General features: G+C 33.3%; 1 pseudogene across 1 annotated transcript; it reads right to left on the bottom strand.

Annotated features, from left to right (window-relative positions):
• Positions 1-5,593: 5,593 nt before the first annotated feature.
• On the bottom strand, positions 5,594-18,195 carry LOC145579239 (SH3 domain-containing protein 3-like; annotated as a pseudogene). The gene is made up of 10 exons (XR_014099097.1): positions 17,978-18,195; positions 16,474-16,596; positions 14,457-14,526; positions 11,094-11,239; positions 9,440-9,541; positions 8,857-9,054; positions 8,690-8,752; positions 8,510-8,599; positions 7,074-7,148; positions 5,594-5,970 (listed from the first exon to the last, which is right to left on the bottom strand). The product of XR_014099097.1 is annotated as an SH3 domain-containing protein 3-like (transcript).
• Between the last annotated feature and the right edge of the window lie 2,378 nt (positions 18,196-20,573).

Here is a 20,573-nt window from a genome sequence, read left to right as displayed (position 1 = left end):
TATTATCATAATATTTAGTTAGGTATGGAGAGACCTACAAGAGTTTGTAATGTAGACGGGATTTCGGTCACGAGTTTAGTGTGAAATTTACCGGTAGTTGACATCTACTAAAAGTCTATGAGAAAGCTACAAAGTAAAGTACATTATGGCTTTCTATAATTCTATCGACTCTAGTGAGGCTAGAAATGACAAATGCACTATTTGATTTTAGTCTTTAAAAAGAACGTTTATCCCCTGCTTTTTGTTTACTGCATTCTGTTTCACGATTTTGTTTCAGTAATAAGATAACGACAAAATAGATTTTTTTTTTTTTTTTTTTTTTGAAAGAAAAGATACAAAAGTTAGATAAGTTTTCTCTCAAGACTGTACCCTAAATAATCTAATGAAATTAAACAAGAAAATTAGCATCTACATTGAGGTTAATGTTTAGATAATCTACAATTTGACGAACTTAAGCTGCAACATAATCTTTTGCTTAATTGCCCTCCCAATACACATGGCAGGGAAAAACAAAATCAAAATGAGCTAACAACTTCTTAACCCCATTCATTGGCAATTGAATTTTCCAAGGACAATGTGTTTTATACTACTAAATAGTTATAATTAAAAGGTTATCACCTTCAATAAATAGTTGACGTATATTATGTTGAGTAGTTAGGGCCTGTTCTGATTGACTGAAAAGCTAAAATGAATTGAATTGAATTGAACTGAACTAAATTTATTGGAGCTAAATTGAACTGAATATTTTATGAGAGAAGGAAATTAAGAACTAAACTGAACTAAACTAAACTTATTAGAATTGAACTGAAGTGAAAATAATCTAAAAAGAACAGACCCTTAATAGAAGAATATAATGGAGAGCCATAGCTTCCATAATAATAGACTGGTCTCTTGTCAGAAGGTTGACCAAGCATTTTAACTCTATTTTTGTGTAATCATTTTTTGTGATCGTATTTCTTTATACCACCACCTCCATTTTATATTATTTGCAACGATTTGAAAAAAAGTGTGAGTAAAAAATATTTAGTCGTTGTAAATAATCTGAATGGAGGTAGTATTTAGAGTAAAGCATACAACTACTCCCTAAACTTAGGGCCTGTTCACATTTACTGAACTGAGCTGAATTGAATTAAACTGAACTGAACTGATTGGAGCTGAACTGAACTGAATAGAGCTGAAATGAATATTTTATGAGAGAAGGAAATTAGTAGCTGAACTGAACTGATTGAAGCTGAAGTGAACTAAACTGAACTGAAATGATTGGAGCTGAACCGAGTTGAACTGAACTGAAATTAAGCTGAAGTGAACAGACCCTTAGCCAAAAGTTGCACTTTATTCACTAAACTCTTAAAGTTGCAAGTTACTCACTACTCAGGTGGTCATTTTTCAGGTAGTAACCTGATATATCAGGTTAACTCTCTAAACTTTGCCTAAACTATTGTAGTAATAGGTAAACTCCCTAAACTTTGGTACTCCCTTTTTTTTTTCTTCAAAATGCATCACTTCTTTATTTGGTAACTTTATATTACTCCCTCTGTTTTCTTTAAATGCATCACTTTCCTTTTATGGGTGTTTTTTTTTAAATGCATCACTTTCCTTTTATGGGTGTTTTTTTTTAAATGCATCACTTCCTTATTTGTTAACTTTATACTATATTTTATCATTTCTCTCTCTTACTTTAAACCCTACTTAAATTATTTTATCATTTTTCTCTCTTTCATGGTCCCCACTTATATAATAAAAATATTTACTCTTCCTCACATTCTTTCTCTTTTATGGTCTCCATCTAACTTTTACTATAATAAATTATTAACCCACTCACAATATTATATTACTCTCCTAAAATACCGCGCATTACCAAGTGATGCAAATAAAAAAAAAAAAAATAGAGGGAGTATATTTTATCATTTCTCTCCCTTACTTTAAATCCTACTTAAATTATTTTATCATTTCTCTCTCTTTCATGGTCCTCACTTATATAATAAAAATATTTACTATCTCTCACATTATTTCTCTTTCATGGTCCCCATCTAACTTTTACTATAATAAATTATTTATCCACTCACAATATTATATTACTATTCTAAAACTCCGCCCATTACCAAGTGATGCAAATAAAATAAAAACGGAGGGATTAATTTTTTTTTTTAAATGTTTTTTAATTTAACAATCTAATCATACATTTGTAAGCCAATGGGAACTCTAAATTTAAATTCTAAAACTAACTAAATTTTTGACTTTGAAGGAAATTATTATTTTTTTTTTTTCCTTTGCACTAGTTTGGTTCGATTTTTTTTTTCTTATTTTTTATTTTTTATTAGATGATCCATATATATTAACATTAGAGGAGAAAAAATGACTTACCAAATCAAACAATAAGGAATCAGATTGTTCTTCGAACAAGATGAGCATATTCATTGTGTGCCATCATATATCACATAGTAATTAGTTTGGATTATTATACACATTAAACTCAAAAAAATTTATAATTAACAGGCTTTAGCAGAGAACATAGTATTAAAAATCCCTTATCGTCTCCTTAAAAAAAATCTCATTGTTTATGAATTTGCAGTTGCGTGTGTTGATTTAAAAAAATAAATAAATAAAAAATAAACACCTAAGAATTTCAATTTTTTTTGTGATACGATATGATCTAGAAAAAAGTTTAGAATTTTTTGTGATGTTGAAATTATGGTTGCTTAATAGCAATTGTTTACTTATATTAGTACGTCGCTATAAAATTTTCTAACTAAAAAGCCCAATTCAAAGGATATATATATATATATATATATATATATATATATATATATATATATATATATATTAATATATATTATGTCTTTTTGTAATAATGGCTAGTTAATTAAAAATCATGTGAGGAAGATTAGGGAATTATAGGAAAGTTTAGGGTGGGCACTAACTTTTATGTCATAAAGTTTAGGTAGCTCTACAAATAAACCTGTAAATGAAGGTCACAAGAGGTTAACTTGCAACTTTGGAAAGATTTTTTTGAAAGTTCAGTGAGCTAATCGTAACTTTTGGCTAAATTTAGGGAGAGTTGTGCTCTTTACTGATAGTATTTTACTATTGACTTAAGATATGTGGGATAGGAGAAATTGGGTAAAAAAGTTTATTTTTTAAAGAGGGAAAAGATTAGGAGAAAAATTCGGGCAAAGATATCCCATTATCCCTTCATTTAACCAAAAGGCTATTGCACTGATGTCATTGAATATTGAATATTGAATATTGAATAATTTCTTTAAAAAAGATGCTCCGTATTTTGCGAACCTACACCTGGGACCCTACGAATCCAAAAAAAAAAAAATGCATGACCTTACATACAACTATACAAGATCCTACGGTTTTTTTTTTTTTTTTTTTTTTTTTTTTTTTTTTTTTTTTTTGACAAAAGAAAGATCCTACAAAATTTGAATGACCATAATCTAATAGTCCAAAATCCAGTCAACAAATCTTTTTGTATAAATCATACCTAAAATAAAATTAATTTTGACACATGTGAGAGCACATTTTTCTATGAAGATGTATTTTAGAGTATTAATATCTTTAATTGTCTATTATTAAAAATTAATAAAAACATTGTGACAACCTTTATTAATATACTAGGTTAATTGTGACAATATCTTTAATCATTATTTATTATCGATTTAATATTATATTTAATTGATAAAATATAATATATAAATTGCCTAAAATTATCATGGACAAAAATGAAGTATTTGACATAATACATGGAATATCATGCTTAATTGACATTCTAATGATTCAACCGTATGAGAAAATCTATATTAACTAAATATATGAAGATAAAGATTAAAATTTATTATAGGAATAAAAAAATAAATTCCTAAAAAATCATAGAAAGAAGAATAAAAAAGGAGAGAATGTGAGTTTTGACTAAAAAAATCTATATTATATACTTATAATGGATCAATTTTGTCACACCTAAACTTACAGCATAAGATTGTATTTTTTAAAACTATTATACAAATATTATATTTTCTATATTAGTTAATTGAATGTCAATATTAAAAAAAAAAGAGTAAATGTCATTGCTATTTATATAATAATTAAATGTTACAAATACTTTCTATAAATAAATTTTCTATTAAATTATTTTTTTTAAGGAAAATACTAAGGACACACCAAAAACTAACCTGTGTCATTGCCGGTATGTCTTTTAGTACTCCCTCCTTTTTTTTTTAATTTTTATTTTTATTTTTTTTATTTGCATTACTTTGGATTGCACAAAGTTTTAGGAGAGTAATATAATATTATGAGTGGGTGAATAAATTATTATACTACCTCCGATTTTTTTTAATTGCAACTTAGGGGTATTATTTGTGAGATATAAAATATTACAAAGTTGTAACTAAAAAAAATCAGAGGCGGTACTAAAAGTAAGATGGAGACCATTAAAGAGAAAGTATATAAGAGAGAATATATATTTTTATTATTTTAATGGGGACCATGAAAGAGAAAGAAATGATAAAATAAATTAAGTGCGGTTTAAAATAAGAGAGAAATAATAAAATATATTATAAAGTTACCAATATAGAAGTGATGCATTTAAGAAAAATACCCCAAAAAGAAAAGTGATGCAAATAAAAAAAAAATGGAGGGAGTATATAGTTATTGATTGATTATATAATAACATTTATTTATCTTATAATAGTAGAAAAATCTTTTATATAATTGTAGAGTAAATTCACCCCAACACTCCAAACCTCCAACTCTCAATTCTCGTGCATTCTACTTATAGTATTTTTTTTTTGTTTCTAAATATACATATATATCATGTGCATTAGTACGGGTACATTCTAGTTAAATCAAATATAACATGTAAAAAATGTAAAAGTCAAACTGATACATTAAAAAAACATAAAAATAAAAATAAAAATTGAGGGAGTAGTTGTTAGGGATCAAACCCTTCACCTGGAGGTCATAAAATCAGACATTTGCAAAACACCAGATACATCGACAGCTATCTATCAAACCTGGCAAAATAAAGATGTCAATCTATACACTACCTCCGGTTATTATTACTCGTAACAAAGGGCTATTATTTGTGAGACATAAAATATTCCTTTGTTGCGAGTAATAAGAATCGGAGATCTCCTAATCATACCAAACAAGAGTAAATTTATATTGGCTCAGCAAATGACTTCTCACTTAAAGTTGAGAAAGCACGCAAAGGGAGTTTTTTCCACCCTTTAACCCCACCCTGTCCTCTCTGAATTGAAGCCAACTTTATCCTAATAAGCAACTTTTGATAAGACTAGCCTCGTCGGAAACCCACCACCAAACGTACCACATTAGCTGCCCTTTTTCTTTTTGGGTCTTTCAACATCACAGCTCATCAGTCATCTCACTGATTTTCATTGCACCAGCAGATGAGCACTACGAGCTTTAACGACCTCTGAAATATAAATACACATATGTCTGCAAAGTTTCCTTAAATACCAGTATAAGAAAGGGGACAGTTCGGAACAATAAAGGACTAAAGGCTAGTCATCCCTTCCAATTAGTGATAAGCAGCAGCTCTCAACAACATTATACATTTCATTGCCATAACTTTGCAGTATTTAACCCACAGGCTAGCAAAGTAAATGATATACATTTAAAAAAAACAAACATATGTGCATGAAGGAGAAAAGTCAAATTCCACACTACTTAATACAGTAAATTACAAACGTTAGCTTAATACAGTTTCCGCAATGTAGCTTGTACCTGTAGTAGATGTGAAACTGCTACTTTGACATTCTAAGATCTTGTAGTGTTGTAGCCTTGTCAAAAAATGTTCGATAGCTGGAAAATGAAGATCATTTATGTCTAGTAAACATCAGCAGCAGCATTCCTTGCCGGAATCCTCTGACGATTCTCAACATAAGCTGTTGGAAACCAACCTGCTTTACCCTTGCATTCTCCTTCAGACCAGCCAGATGGGGTCACCTGTATAACAATATACTATAATGTAGCGAAAAAAATCAGATTACCCCAGGGCATAAACTAAAGGTTAAAAAAACACCAAAAAAAGCCTTTTGAATTAAGTCCAGAGACGATTGGTAATGCAGCATGCCAAAAAATAGGTTTGCCCCTAATCATTACCAAAATAAAGAGAAGTGTAGACTCAAGAGTCAGTATTACAGTGTTTGCAAAGGAAGATTTGAGGGAAAGGGAGGGAAGGGAAAGTAAGCAATACATCTTACTTTGTTTGGATAAGACATGGGAAAAGGGAAGGGAATAATTGTAGGGATCCATTTTCCGCCCCCCCTTTGAATAAATTAAAACCCTTCATTGTAGAAAGATTGAGTAGGAAAATGAAAACTCACCTTTTCCTCCCCCCACCTCTCTTTCTCTTCCATCTTCATCCCTCAGCCTTTCCCTCCACAATTCCTAACCATATAAAGCGTATATTGGAGACATAACGAATGTTAGAGGAGGTTGTGTTACTTGTGTACGACAAGATAAGTCTCTCTCTCTCTCTCTCCTCTCCTCTCTCTCTCTCTCTCTCTCTCTCTCTCATATCAACTGTCTCGGTCCGAGGATCGTGTGGCGCGCTCTTGTCTATTAGGCGATAAGGATGCAAGCCTCGAGCGCGGAAAAGGATACATGACCACACAGCAGCACGGACCAAAGGTATTTCAAGGAAGCACACGTCAACAACGAGTGCGGATTTGGGGTTTGTGACGGCCAATACATCGAAGCGGGCACAAGCGGTACCGACGACAACGAGGGTGTCTTTCGAGGGTCTCTTGGTTTGGAGGGGGATGCTTTAAAACAAGGCAAGCACAATATCTATAAAGCTTAAATCAACACACAAGTCCTAAAGCAATATGCAACGGGGTAGGGAGCGATGCTCTCTCTCTCTCTCTCTCCCTCTATCTCTCTCTCTCTCCCTCTTATATTTTTTAAATTATCTTTTCTCTCTTTTTTTTTTTATTGACGGTCAACATTTACACAGTAATTGGACATAGTACTACATTACTAAGAAAGCAAAGTGCAAGGCCAACAACAGCAAGAAACATAGTAAGAAAAGAAAATAATAAATAAACCTTGCGAACAACAACGTAGTCGCCAACTGCAAGACTCAGCTCTTTGTCAGTTTCAGCATAGAACGGATGGACTGCCTGAAAGAGAAGAATAATCCTTGTAATCTCTAAGTTTCAGTCATGTACAATATAAAGCCCTAAATAAAATTAGGCACTGCAATAATGAGGCAACACATTTCCTGAGCAATTCAATGGTAAAAGTTCAACTTTATCAACAAGTCGAGTAAAACTCAATTTGAAAAGCTCGCAGGAGTAATAACATTTTTTCTATTTTTATATATATATATAGGTATATCTACAGTATTTTGAGTAATGATAAACTTTGTAAAATATAACCCTCATCTTGTGCATATAATTTGAATAAAACAAACAAGAATAAAAACCACAACAAAGCCAATATACACTCAAACATCTTCTCTGATTTAAGTTTACAAATCCAAACCTACAAAAAAAACTTTGTGCATGCAAGATTGAAGATGATAACAAGAAAATACGAAGCCAATTAAATCAATAGCACATCATCAAAGAGGTGTTCGTATAGAAACTTAGAGCACAATAGGGAACAAGTGGTACCAGTGTCCATATCCTATTGGAGAATAATATGATAGTTGTACAATAGAATAAAAAACTTAGGGAAAACAAGTACGTTAAATCTAATGTTTGTATAAATATGAACTTTCAAAGGTGTGTGCATTTTGGAATGCACTTTCCTGCGTCCGTACAAGTTCATACCCATGCTGCCATGCACATATCCATATTAGTGCAACCTAAAGTATATACTTGTATTTTTTTATTAGTTTGAGGAACTGAGTATATATAAAGTAAGTTCAAATATAAGGCTTCAATATAAAAAGAATTAAGCCTCCCCCCAACCCCTCTTCCCTATCTTTCATCTCTATTTGTCTGCTCCCACTCACTGCCACAACCAACTTTAGAACTATCAGACTATCAGCAGTTGTATCAGTATGAGTTTTTCAAAGCTGAAATGACAGATTTCAGCTCCAAATCATATATGTGAAATAAAAGTTCAGCAATCAAGGATAAGAGTGACTGAATTTGAACAGGTCAACAAGTATAATCAGAACATCACCCAATCGACTAAAAGATTATGTTGGAAGTCTTTGTCTATAATCTATATAATGCTTTCATGAACTATAAAATTTTTAAGGCCCTCTTCACATTAAATTGTAATCTGAATGGCCCACTCCAATTTAAAAATTTACGCAAATCTACTAATTCAGGTTCCTAAGAAAGGCGATATTTTAGTCCTATTTTAAGCCTATATAATTCTCGTTCTATAGAAAGTTGACTAACCCTGTACCAGCACTCCACTTCAAAAAACTCTTAACAGAGAAAATCCACCCCAGGAACACAAGCAGATATAGATTATTCAACACTTTAAACATAAATAGCATGTAACAGATAATGATTTCACATACTTCAGCTAAGCAGTACAATTTTTTCCCTGAGTTGTTCTCTATTGAGAGGACAGGAGGAGCTGCTTCTTTCTGCTGCTTCTCCGACACCATCTGAAACATAGGAAAGACAAACATATATATTAATTTTGTTGGAGGATAAAATCAAATTTCCAATTCTAGAGGTCGTAACTGCAGGTATACCTCAGCTTCAACCTCATTAAGAATAGTTGCTATTCTAACATGGTAATTCTTTTCCGCTTCAACCTTCAAGAGACACATTGGATTGTTAGTCTGAGGAACTAGAGGCACCAAATTTGATCTATGGGGTACAAGCATTATTCAATAGGATTAGACATAGTCGTATATACCAGTGCTACAAGCCTCTGAAATGTCAGTCTTTGCTGCTGTGATTCAACAGCAGATAAAGCACCAGCTGCTTCTTTGCCTAACACTGCCATGTTAGCTTTCAGCTCTTGCATTCTAGCTTCTGCTGCTTGTAACTTTGCTGAATTTTCATGAGTTGAAGCCTCTCTAACACGTGCCCGCCTTCGATTAACCTCAACTGCCTGTTTTGCTTTAATGAAAATTCAATTTGAATAATGAGATAATAAAACAGTAATGGTCACAGACTACAAAAGAATCTCTTTGACACTTCAAATATCTTACTTTTAAATCACCAAAAGGCTATATTATAATTGATTGCCCTTGTTATAGAGCAAGGATGAAACAGTAACGGTCATAGACTACAAAAGAATCACTTTGACACTTCAAATATCTTACTTCTAAGTCACCAAATGGCTATTTTATTAATGATTGACCTTGATAAAGGAGGAAGAAAACTGTAAGTAAAGAAATTGGATGGTAGCTGCAACACGAATCTTTAAACAAATGGAGATGGTATACAATAAGTACAGAGAAGAGTCACTATAATACGCAGGGATAGTCACATACCTGTGTTTCTGCTTCCTGTCTCATACGACTATAACGTTGTGCAAGATGGCGAGCATCCTCTAGAGGAGTGCCAGTACTCATTTGCCTCAAGGGATCCAATATCTGGAAAGAAAAACATGCAAGATAATAAGCCTTTAAAATTCAAGAGAAAGAAGAGAATGGATAAAAAGTTTCACAGATAAGGCTTTGGGATGGAGGTAGATGCTCATTAGCAAGAAGTATAATCAGCCGAAAAGTACAGAACTTGAAGAAGTTGATTATGAAAGTGAACTAATAAACATCAAAAAATATATGGCCCAAACCTGAACCCCCACAGAGGCACAGAGCAGCCAAGAATGGGCAATGCAAGGTTTGGAGCAAGATGGGTTAGCTGGCTCAACCCAAAAAACCAAAACCAGTTGATTACTGACTATCCAGAAATTTTAACAGAAAATTATTCAGAAAAAAAGAAATTTAACAGAAAAAATGATAATGCATGGGTCAAAACTGGAGCAGCCTAGTACTGGTCCAGTTCTGGTTCAAGGGCGCTGCTCTCCTGAACCGATTAATACTTGACAATGGCTGGACCTGAACCAGGCCATTCAAGATACTCTCTGACCAGGCAGCCCATGTTCCCATGTATGATTCATACATATCAGCAGCATTAGGCTGAGGACTCATGTATTTTCAGTATGCAAGATTCTAACTCCATCCCAGAAAACAAATATCATCTGAGCTGGTGACAAAATTTAAGATCATGACACATGAGATTTCAAAAACCCAAGGACTTCAGATTTACTATATTTTACTAATGTTCCCACACACTAATAGTTGCCAACGCCATCCAAATTAGCAACTGCTCCAACCCTTGCTAAGTTAAGTTCCTAAATTCTAACAAGCACAAGATGTCCCTTCATCCTCCATTATTTATCGTGTTCAGGAAAACGAGAAGACTATGGTCCCACTATTCCTTGTACAGTTGCCCAATCACTATCTAAATTTGTGGTGTTTTACACACTCTTTGCATGTAAACAGAAAATTGATAATATTTATAATTATCTAAAAAACAGAAAATTGTGACAGAAAAGAGAAGACCAAGGGAGCAATTCTTACAAATCTTAACAGTTAGACAATCATCAGTTACACAAGAGAGAGAAAAGTTTTCTGGCACATATAATTAATATATTATTCAGAAAATAAGCCAATGATACCCAGACATTTAAAAACAAGCTGAAAAATGAAATCTTTAAGCGGGGAAGGAAAATTAAACAGTGGAACTCTCAGTTTATATAATACATCCACTGTTACTATTCATACTCTCCTTTGATCATCTTTTATGGTGTACACAAAGAAAAATATAGTCATATAGAATCTTACAAAATATCAAATTTTTATAAATTTATAGTTAAAGATATTAATTGTGTAAGTTGTGCACTGGCAAAGAGAGAAAGTAGATATTATTGGGACTGAATGTGCATACAAAGAGACCAAATCTTCCATATTGGTACAAGGGACTCAAAGTAAAAACAACAAAGGATAAAAGACAATCCATTAACATGCAGTTGTGAGGGACTTAAATATTGAGAAGAGCTATAGTATACAAATTTTAGAAGATAAAATGCTTGCTTTCATTGCTTCTAGAAGTACCAAGTGTATAAACAAGAACTTAAGCCACCTGAGATAATAGCAGTTTATTCAAATCCTCCTGCTCCTTCTCTACATGTTTTCGAGCATCACCATAAATTGATGCAGCCTTAGCCAAAATGTTATCTTCAATATTCTCAGCTCCGTATTTGCAACACTCCTCGGACAATTTAGTACCTAGCATTGAGAAGGTTTTAAGAAAATTATATGAATGAAAATTGTATATATAAATGCATACATGTATAACAATAATTCAAAAAAATAGGTACTCTCATCCTCACCCTTACTACAATATCCTTTTGTTGCAATGCCTAAAACTTTCCAATAGAAGAGTGCTCTTGAATAGCATTTCATTTGATTGTTTTCTTATTACAGAGAAGCTAATCTATTTATACTTAACATATGCTGACATACACTTCTCATCTCAAGTGATCCACTACACAACACGTAGCATGCCTTTATCCTCCATATCAAACACTAGCATGCTATTAGGGGCCATTTGGTTGGACCTTTTGAAATGGGTTGGAATGAAGTTAGAATTTATTCCATCCATTTCATTGTTAAGTTAGGCTTTTTGGGTATGGAACCTCATACCATAAGATTCTAACTCTACCCCATCCCCTTAGAATCCCATACCCATCCCACGCGCTAAGATTCATAATCCATTTCATTAATTAATAATGTAACCGTTCCAACAAATTAACCAAAAAACTCTAAATTAGTATGGGATTTAGAATTCATACCACCCTAGTATGAGATTCCAAACCAATCCATTACACTTTAATGAACCAAACAGCCCCCTTAGTTTGGGTAGAATCTGGATTCATATGTACATAGGACACATTAGGAGATTCTCTAGTTCTATGATAATTATAATAGGGAAGTGCCTATGTATTAAAAAACAAGCACAAGATGTGCTAAAGCAAGAGGGGTTGTGCTACGCCAGATGTGCCTCTTTGAATGCAGCTTGCCTAGAGTAAAAAAGTACTCTACTCTAGTTGCCTAGCGCCCCAACGCCTAGGCGCACTTTTTTATACAGTGGAAGTGACTACTATTAGGGGAAGCAACCCTATATATCTAAGCTACGAAACCATAGATGCAATGCTGCAGTGAGAAGATAATCATGATCTCTATATATATAACTGAGAACATTCACATAAAAATGATTATTCTGCATAATGCTCCAAGCCTATTATCAAATTTTTGACTAGCCCTTTAACATAAAACAATTTAAATGTATACCTTCCCACTTCAGTTTTTATTCATTACTTCGCCGGATTCATATATACTTCATTTCAGTATTTCATAACTATGAAATTAACATCTCAATGGCTCTTTCTCCAATCTTTTTAATTCTATATCTCCTCTCAGTCCTCTCTTCATCTTATCTCAATGACTCTCTTTTACTGATGTACCTCTCCAGCTCTTAGCAATATATGATCAAGGGAAAGCCTTCATCAGTATGTCCTTTCAAAGTTTCAAAAACTAAACAATGGTTATGTTGATGAAATAAAAAGAGTTTGGGAGAATTAGAGCTCAAAAAATGGTGATTCGAACAAGTATGTGAGGTTTTAGGGATGAGTGCAAACCAGATCCAACTCCAAAGTCCAAAGGTAGGTATATCAAGTTAGGTTTTGCAGAGGGGCAAGTCTGTTATGATTATTGCACGAGGTAGGCAAACAGTTGAATCTAGGGAAACAAGGATCTTTGTGCAACAACATTAATTAGCAGCAAGCCAACAACCCAAGGAAGACAACATAGGTGAGTGGTAATAGCTAGGGTATGGTTCTCTTGGACAAGAAATCAAAATATGTGGACCATGGTTTTCCACAAGATCCTATATCCCCTAAAGAACCTAGGCAATGACAAAAAATAGGACTCAGAAAAACCACAAATCCTGATCTCAAGTTAAGAGTAAAGGGACACAAAATGGAAGTTTCACTTCCCATGGGAATGCAAGGGATTGATGGGAATGACTTGCAATGGGACTATGGGAAGCTAGCACAATATTCTGATGTGAAGTGCAGCAAAATTGTTTAATAACAATTACTGTTATTACTATGTCATTTATGGAAAATAAGTTACATTTTAGTAAGCCCGCAACAAACCATATCTCTTGACCAATCATCTTCCATCCCCTTCAATGAAGGCAATGGCATACCTCCTGCCTCAAAATTTTCTCCTCCCAATATGCTATGAAAAACCTATCCTCTCTTTTTCCTCTCTCATTGCAATTGTGATGGAAATGGATTGTCCCACCCTTTTCAATATTTCTTTAACAATAAAATCAAGTCGTATTCATGTCAAATTTTCACCGTCCCCTCCAACCAAATTCAAGTTCAAACAAACTCATACTAAGATTATGTATGTTTAGTTAAGATGAAGGAAACATTAGTTAAGATGATGTACGGTTAACCTTATTGTGTCCAAAAGTATTACTTATACGATTATATCCAATTAACAATATTTTTTAAAAAAAACTTACCCTGTGTATCAAGCTTTAAAATAACTCTTATTTTAAAAAGTTATTTATTTATTTATTTATTTTTTAAAAACATGAATCACACGGGTGCTTACCTAGAAATTCTATCAATTCTCTCCAACAAGAAAACCCAAAAAAGCCAATAAGCCAATTGCCAAAAAGTTTCTCCAAAAACTCACCCAAGGAACTAGCAATTGTGATGCAAAAGCAAGAAAAATAAACATAAGCTCGTAATTCCAAACACTTAATTAAGAGACATGTGTCAACTTCCTAATGCAAGAAAAGATACGCTCCATCTCAAATTACTTTGATGGCTGGTGAGTTTGGAAGTATTACTAGTATAACTTCTCCACAAACAAGCTATCTAAACAAAGGCTTTATCCTTATTTTGGAACCTTAGATTTACAAATGCATGTGGCCTTAAAATAATGAGATACATTTGGAGATCTCTGTAGGTGATTATAGAGAGATGCATAGACAAACTCCTTATACAAGACTACAAGTTCTAATCTTGGAACTTACAAAACTATCTTAGACTTTCACTTAAAAACCTTCCTATATATGACTGATTTCTTCAAGATTTAAACTTGAACTCATTCTTCCTATAAGGGCTTCATATGCTTATAATTAACTTGGATTTTCAGGTAAACTACATCCCACAATGAAAGGAAGACCTTCCCTTGGGAAAAGGAAATCAATCAACCTTTAGATGCAACTAGTATAACATCAAAACAATGGTAGAGCTATAAGAATTATGGTGTCAAATAGAAGTGTGATACATCTCATGTGCATTTATTCGATAGGGGAAGACAGTTTATTGGGATCTAAGGCATGTTAAATACAGGCCAAATCACCTAAAGTAAAGAATGCAAAAACATATATCTGATCCAGAAACACGCAAATCTCCTCTACCTGCTTCAATCTTTCTGTAGCCAAGAGTTGCAAATACTTCAGCTGCTTTGACAAGCTCTTTCTAGAAATCCTGAACATGCCATTTGTAATAAAAGGTCAATCAAATGTATCATGCAAACAAGAAATAATAAAATCAAGGTCACAATCATTATAAAAAAAAAAAAAAGTGCATTATGAGACAGCAAAGCCTTGAACTAGGCAATTTGGCATAATTATACCATGGTTTCCCTTTTTTACCCCCGACCCCTCCTCCCCTAAAAAAAAAAATAAATAAATAAAAAAGATACTAGGGTTCCCCTTTTCAGGATGATAGCATTAATATCACATATCATATCTTCTAAATTGTATTGTTAACCTATTCATGGTAAACAGTTCAACTTTTTTTTCTTAATGCCAACAAACCTACTCCCCTTATTCTCCTTGAGTACATGAGTCAAAGTAGATAATTTTTTTAGAACCAAATATCATTCAACAATCCAAAATTAAAAAGCAACAGAATGCAGGGAACACACACTACGACAAGATATGCAGAAGGGAAAGGTGCCGTAATCCATGAGAGTAAAGCAAATGTCCACAACATTTATGATCAACATGAATCAACTAGCTAACAAAATTTCACAACTATAAATGAAAAATACAAAGTAATACTTGAAACCGATCCTAAAAAGCTTCTCTTTTTCTAAACTAATTCATAACACTTACTTCCTCTGTTTCTTTTTAAATGACACACTCAATTTAGGCTCACACTTTAAGGAGAGGAAAGAGAATGTTAAAGCAAGTGGGTAGACCATGTGCTTAGCTCAATTAATCAAGTTTGTAGTGGGGCCAAAGTAAAATAAACTTCTCAAAAAGGAATACGTGTCAACTTAAAAAAAAAAAAAAAAAGACAGATGTAATATATAATGACGTGTGTTGGACACCTCTAGTCCTCTACACTTGCCACATGGCACCCTCATGGCCTCATTCAGCCTAGGCTATGCACTTGCCATGAAGCACCATCACACACACCATGCACTTGCCCTGCAAGAAAGCTTGTACTTAAGACCTTATGTGTGAGACTTTAACCATTATTCCAAGGGATTACTTTTACTTCTCTTCCACAATAAAAAATTATTAAGTCAATATTCCTTGAAGATAGAAGATGGAAAGAAAAAGAGGATAATAGATCAACTACACACTGTTCATACTCACATCTGCCTAACTCCAATACTTCAAATCTCCTTAGCAAAATCTTCCTCCCAAAATATGCACCCCAAATTAATGACCACCAATAATCCAACAACAATGCCTCATATTTAATGCTTTTCAAGCCATGATTTAACATAATTATATTCAAGCAAAGGATTTATAGGCCCATGAACTAGTGATTCACCAAGTACACAAGAGAAGCTCTGTAATCAGCTAACTAATTGCCATCACATCTCTTCTTGCCCATCTTTTTTTTTTTTTTTTTTTTTTTTCTTCTTTTTTTTCTTTTCTGGTTTACTCCCCTACTTTCTGCAAAAGAAAAGGAATAATGCAATAACGAGGTAAGTGAACCAAACAATATAAGCCCCCTGCCCACCTTTCTCCTTCCTCGAGTATTTGACCTTACATCTCCCAGTTGGAAGCTGAAGATAAAAGAAAACATTATGTGCAACCCAAGTTGTTGAACTTCAGGAAAATTTGACTTCTTTGCATCATTCTCATTCGACCACCCTTTCACGTCTTTAATTATTACAATTCGTCACCCCTCAGAAACATAAGTTATCAGGAAATAGAAAAACAAAAGGCTAATTACACCATCCTTTGTACTGCAATTTAAGGTAATTATAATGCCAGCATAGGAGAGGCTTAAGCAATTAGTCTTTAGCCATGAAAGGAACAAAAAAAAAATTATACATGGTTTTGTAGATCAGGAATCATATAAATCACAAAGTGTTCATCAGCAACCAAAAATAAAGCTCAACTTGTATTTATTAAAGAGCATACAAAAAACACACCGACATAAAGAGATTGAAATAAGAAGCTACATTACCCTTCCTGAACGAGTTGATTTGTACAACTTGTCGAGTTGTTGATGTCTCTGCAATTCGACTTCATCAATGACCATTATATCTGAGCTCTCATAGCCAGGTCCACTGATGTGCTTTATCACAGCCTGAAAAAAACCCGATTGACAGGGATATCCTATATTATTTAAATACTACAGAAAATACACAGAAAACACCCACAAAATGGACAAATAATAGACTTATAGAGCGTCAGACATGAATCAAGCTTTAGAACATCATTTAAGATTTAGAGTATCAATTTTCAATAGCAGTGAATACTAGCAATTTACTAATTAGAACACATATTGATCATGTTCATCCATTACCCAAAAAGCTCAGTTGATGATGTTATTTTATTTGATGTATATCTACAAGACTACAACTTGATTGCCAAAGTTCTAAGCGTCCCTCGGGCTGTCAAGGGACAACAAAAGACACCAGTAGGCAACAAATAGTGAAGAATGCTCTATGCCTCCACCGTTTATGTGTGATCTAATGTATACAGAAAGAATTGATATGAACTTTATCAAATTCTCACCTGAATAATTGATTAGACAAAAACAAAATTTATGTCGCTAATGTCACTAATGATGCCAAATCGATCTCAAGTTGAACAAACTAGCTCAAATTTACAACTCTGAAAAACCAATCATACATAATCAAGGAACCTATAACCCACACTAAATATTCCCACACTACACTCTCCCCCAAAAACTGTGGTTCGCTAACCAACCTAACTAGCTAAATACTTTACTACTACCTCCATTTCATATTATTTGCAACGATTTGACATAAAGTAGATAGGAAAAATGTCTAATTGTTGCAAATAATATGAAACTGAGGTAGTATATCAAATGCAGAATTCATTTAGAAAATTTCTCCCAAAAGCTATTTCAGTACCTCTTTCTTGGGGCTAAAAGTTTGAACACTGTATCAAATTATGAATTTGTCCAATTTGATATCCTCAAAATGGGCATCATGGGATTCGATATACTCAAAAGTCAAAACAAGTATCAATTTTCGTAGTATTGTAAAAATGTGCAGTGGGAACTCCAACATATTCAATTTTTCGCAATAAGAACACAAAAGAGTTACATTGCCATTTTGATATTTATATATGGAATAATAGCACAAGGGTTTGATAAAAATTACATTCCAAAACTAACACAGCCTTTATTTATCACCTTTAATTACTAACTTAGAAGTTAGAACCCATAAATTATATATCTATATGCATAAAATTGATTACAAATTACATATACAAATATAAACACATATAACCCAATTTATCACCCAAACGGCTAAATTTGCTGAGCTAATTTGACAACTCAAAAATTATCAACTACATTTCATTCTCACAGAAATAAATTAATTTTTTGCAATGCCATGAATTTTAAGGGATGAATTGAAAAAACAGTAAAAAATTAAAAAAAAATAAATAAATAAAAAAAAAATAAAAAAAATTGAAAAGCATGAATTTTGTAATACCTGTTGCTGCTTTGCGACTTGATCTCGTAATTTACTGGCTTGTCTTCTGAAGGAATCCATTGCTTTTCAAATAATTTGAAATGCGAGAAAAGATTGAACAGATGATGAGATTTGATTTTCTGGGTAATTCAAATGAGAGCAGAGAATGAAACTACACTGAAGTCTGATCTCAATATGACAGCCAACTTCAAGTTATGCAAACATGGGCCGGGCCGGGCATGCGTAATGTACTACGGAGTACAAAGTATTTTCAACTTATTATCACAAAGTTTAAATCATATCATAGTTTAGTTCTATGTGCAATTTATTATCATTAAATATACTACCTCCATTAAATATTTTCTGCAACTTTTACTACTTTTGTCTGCTAAATATTATGTGTAACCAAAATTTTTTTTTCCTCTTTTAGTAAAATAAACTAGTCAAAGGTCAATTTTACCCTCATTTAAAAAATTAAAACACAATTTACAAACTATAATCAGATTTAATTAATCACTAATTTCTCACCCAATTTTCACCCCAACCAACCCAATCTAACTCATCAACTATTCATCTTCATTCATCTTCATCTCCATCTTCATTCATCTTCATCTCCATCTTCATCTTCATTCATCTTCATCTTCCCCCATATTTTCTCTCTCCTCTTTCAATATCATTATCTCTCTTCATCTTTTTAAGATCTTCTTTCTCTCTCTTCAAGTTTCAAAAAAATTTGTAGTGGGTTTCATGGTTTTGAGATCTTCTTTCTCTTTCTTCAACTTTCAAGAAATTGAATTCGTGGGTTTGTTGAATTGGTGGTGATGATTTCGTGGGGTTGGTTGAATTTTTGATGGGTTTTGTTTTTCAAGAAATTGAATACGTGATGGGTTTATTGAATTCTTGAGGGTGTTGTTTTTCGTGGGGGTGGGATCTGGGTTTCGTGGGGCTGGTGGCGTAGGTTACGTGGGGCTGGTGGGTTTTGTATAGGTGGGTTTCGTGGGGTTGGTAGTGGTGGTGGTTTCGTGGGGATTGGTAGTGGTGGTACCGTGGGGTGGTAGTGGTGGTGGTGAAGCCGGCGGTGCCGCGGTGGTGGTGTTGGTGAAGGTGGTGTTGGACTGTTGGCTGGTCTTGGTGGTGGCAGACTGGCAGCGGGTGGTGTTGGCTGGTCTTGGCGGTGGCAGTGGGTGGTTGATTAATTATCCAAATATTCTCTCTCCACCTTAATTACATACCCCTAGAATACATTAATCACCATTATCAAATTTTGCTTAGTGAACCGCAAACCCTCCCAAAGTTGCAGAAAACATTTAACGGAGGTGGTATTTAATTTCGTAATGAAAAATACATATTAATAAAATATACATTATTACGAATCTAACAAGATCTCACTTGACATATTTTTTTTCCTCACATGTTGTCGTATACTTAAAGTCAAAGTTTGGTCAGATGAGATAAGTTCAGATAAGCAAAAATAACGTGAACTAAACAGAGCCTTAGAGCCTGTTCTGATTGACTGAATTGAGCTGGACTGAACTGAACTAAGATGAAGTGAACTAAATTGAATATTTTATGAGAGAATGAAATTAAGAACTGAACTAAACTGAATTGAATTGAAGTTATTGGAGCTGAATTGAACTGAAAATAATATGAAGAGAACAGACCTCTAGTGTAGGTGATAAAAGCTTCCCCGTTTCAAAATAAATTAAGTAAGTCTTGTAACACAGTGTGGCCATATTGATTTATAAGAATAATTCTTATTTATACATGGGTGAGACCCTGTTCTTTTGACCTTCTGGGTAGAGCAGAGCAGATTAAATTTCAGCAGAGCAGATTTCAACATTATTATTAATACTATTATTAATGTTATTATTAATGTTGTTGTTGTTGTTGTTGTTGTTGTTGTTGTTGTTGTTGTTGTTGTTGTTATTGTTGTTGTTGTTGTTGTTTGTAACACCCCAATAATTCTCTCTTTAAACCTGTGAGGACCCTGAACAATATTCAAGAGAATTATTGGCGTGCTACCGCCACGTGTTCAAACGTTAAGGCTTTTTTTCAGAAAATAGCAGCGGAAAAGCTAAATCAATTATATATAAGTTTCAAAACCAATAATTAAAACCAAACTGAATCTTACAACTTGGAACCAAAAAGGCCCTTATTCAAAACTCAAACCAATAGAAATAGTACAAAAGTAAAGTTGAGTTTAAATAACTTTAAAAATAAATAACAATAGAAGTAAGAAAAGCAACCAACACTCCACTCAAGATCCCACCACCTACATACGGATGCTGTATGTGTAAGAACCTGTGGTTAGTCTGCTCCCCAATATTACAAGTGTAAAAATTGGATCGTCACAGGGTCATTGAAAGGCGAAGGCCATGACCAAAGAAAGACACACAAAGCACGCAATCAGCAACGCTGAGTACATACAAGTTGCAAAACATAAAAGGAATCCCTAACATGCTACTAATAATCAATCATCAAGCATCATTAGTTTATAGACTCGACACATGACACAATTGTTTATATTACTAAGACTCCATTAATTAATAATAGGTAAATCATTATTTTTTTTTTTCGTTGGATTAAGCAATAGACAAGGTTGTCCAACCCATGCTCC

This window comes from Chenopodium album, chromosome 14, assembly GCF_948465745.1.
Source record: "Chenopodium album chromosome 14, dcCheAlbu1.1, whole genome shotgun sequence".
Classification (NCBI taxonomy): Eukaryota; Viridiplantae; Streptophyta; class Magnoliopsida; order Caryophyllales; family Amaranthaceae; genus Chenopodium; species Chenopodium album.
The sequence above is the reverse complement of the archived record's forward strand: the minus strand, read 5'-3'. Positions and strand labels throughout refer to the sequence as shown.